General features: G+C 34.3%; 1 non-coding gene across 1 annotated transcript; it reads left to right on the plus strand.

The window, feature by feature from the left end:
* The first annotated feature begins 313 nt into the window (after nucleotides 1-313).
* Nucleotides 314-420, plus strand: LOC128034164 (small nucleolar RNA R71). Its single transcript, XR_008190296.1, has one exon. It is a non-coding gene; the product is annotated as a small nucleolar RNA R71 (small nucleolar RNA).
* Nucleotides 421-2,770: the final 2,350 nt, after the last annotated feature.

Below are 2,770 nucleotides of genomic sequence, written 5' to 3' on the forward strand. Positions count from 1 at the left end.
AATCGAACTTGGTGGCTGAGCTACAAAATTATTAGTACTATTAGCAGTTAATTGTTTTAACATAGAGGAAATAGACGATACCTGAGCTGATAACGAAGTGAGGGAGTCAAATTTATGAACTCCGGCTACACGTCTTCCTAAAACTATTTGATTTGTTGGCCATTGATAGTTATTACTCACGATCCTCTCGATGATCTCATAAGTCTCATTATAAGACTTAGACAAAATTGCACCATTCGCAGAAGCATCTACCATCAATCTTGTATGTGTATTGAGACCATTATAAAATGTCTCTAACTGGATACAATGAGGAATCCCATGATGAGGACACTTACGAAGTAACTCCTTGAATCGCTCCCAAGCCTCATACAAAGACTCGTCATCCAATTGTTGAAAAGTTGTAATCTCGTTCCTTAACTTAGCGTTTTCGCTAGGTGGGAAATACTTAACCAAAAATCTTTCTGCTAATTCTTGCCATGTAGATATGGAACTTGGTGGCAATGAATTGAGCTATGCTCGTGCTCGATCTCACAACGAATACAAAAACAACTTCAACCTCAATGTGTCTTCAGTCACACCTACTATCTTGAATGAATCACTCACCTCCATAAACAATAGAAGGTGGAGATGAGGATCTTCCATGGGCATACCACTAAATTGGCCCACCGTTTGTAGCATTTGAAACATCACTGGTTTCAATTCAAATTGGGTTGCTTCAATATATGGCCTTCTAATTCCTTGGTTTAACTCACTAAAAAGTGGCACAGCATATTGTCTGATGCATCAATCCCTATCATCGGCAATGAGGATGGGATTTCATACATGATCGGCTTCATTACCTTGGTCTTGATTCTGATTTCCAAGGTCTATCTCGACTTGTCTTTAAGTTGTTCGTCCACGTCTTTTTTTTTTGCTGAAAGTTCGCTCAATTTCAGGGTCTACAGGGAGTAAATCGATAATTCGATCTATGCTCAAAACACCTGAAAAGAAAATCACAAAAATTAGAAAGAATAAGTTAATAATGTTAGAAATAAATCAAAATGGAAATAAATAATTTCACGGAAAAAAAGGACTATGGCAACAGTTGACAATCCCCAGCAATGGTGCCAAAAACTTGTAACGCGTAGGTTTGTGCAAGTGTACACAGTCGTTATCAAGTACTAAGTAAGTATCAAGTTATCGTCTCCACAAGAACTGTATTTGTGCTAAGTCACTTAATTTGTAAAATTATATTAACAATTTGGTAAATAAAAAAAACACAATATAGTTGAGAAGTGGTGATTAAAATATATTAAACTAAATGCAATGATCCCTAATGCAAATTATCCTAAGTATGCAAACTATATGAATGAAATGGATTTTAGTAATATTAAACACAATTTGCAACAATTATAACATAAATAAACTAGGACAATTACTTTAATTAAACTCAATTTATTATCAACATTCTTAATAACATTCGAAAAAATATTCCAAGGCAACTCTATCTTTCATGAGTTTGGAAACCACATTAGGTCCTTTCGGAATCCTTTACTTAGTAAATAAGAATTTTACTGATCCTTATTTACTAAGGGTTTCTTAGCATTCGTGTGAGGTAACAGGGACGTGTCAGGTTTGAAACAATTTAATCACACAAATCTAAAAATTATGCAGATAACAGATCTTGGTTAGAGTTGTTATGCAACCTACCATTTAATCGGGTTAGGATCTAAATTGAGCATGCACATTTCAATTATGCATCCATTAGCCATCATCTGGTTAGGATTGCTCAACTAATTCAGGTGCATTTCAATCACGTATGAATGAAATACAGACTTGATTTTAATTGAAAACATGATCGATTGAGGCATAAACATTATAAGCATGAATCAAATAAATATTATTTAATCAAAGCAATCATCCTAGCTTAAATAAAATTAAGCTAACATTGTTGTAAACAAGAGCAAAGAACACATAGAAAACATCTTTCTATTAAATTAGAGAAAAGAAAGATTAAACCCAATTCAGAGTGGCTGTCACCCAAGACTCTAACTAGCGAGGCTCCTTCGTTCCTTTGCTTTGCTCCTTTGCTAATGGCTCTCCAAGGTGGCTGACCAAGGGTTCTTTAAGAGGCTTAATTGCTAAAATCTCTATGAAGAGATGATGTTAGACGTGGGAATGGAGAAGGCTAAGAGAATTTAGAGAAAAGAGAGAATGATGCTTGATGAGAATGATTGAGGGATGATGAATGAAGGAATGAGAGGGTCTTATTTATAGGTGAGGAGAGGGGGATAGTTTGCTAAAAATAGGAGCTTTCATCTTTAGAAGCATCTTCAATGGGTGGCCGGCCATAAATTGAGCAAGTTGATTTGATTTTTCCTTGATTTTTGGTTAATTTGAGTGCCACAACACTCAGGACTGAGACTCGGTCAAATGCAAATCTTCAGGTAAATCTCTACTTTCTTCAAGGACCTTGTGCAATTAAACCAAAGAGTGGTTTATGGAGAGCCATGTGCAGCTGAATTTTGGGTTGACTTGGTCTCCAATTTGGACGGTTTTGTAATCCAGCAAAGCTATCAGACCTGTCCATAATAAATCAACAAGTTAGAGGTCCAAAGAATAAAATTTATCCAAGTTAATTAATTAATTAAACCCCAAATTATTAATGAAATATTTTTAAAATGAATTATTAAATATAATTTTATATTTTATTATTTAATTTAATCATGCATGACCCACTTTATGTCTTAAAAAATATAATATATTATAATTAATGTAAAAAAGCCATTTA

The sequence above is a fragment of the Gossypium raimondii genome, chromosome 10 (genome assembly GCF_025698545.1).
Source record: "Gossypium raimondii isolate GPD5lz chromosome 10, ASM2569854v1, whole genome shotgun sequence".
Classification (NCBI taxonomy): Eukaryota; Viridiplantae; Streptophyta; class Magnoliopsida; order Malvales; family Malvaceae; genus Gossypium; species Gossypium raimondii.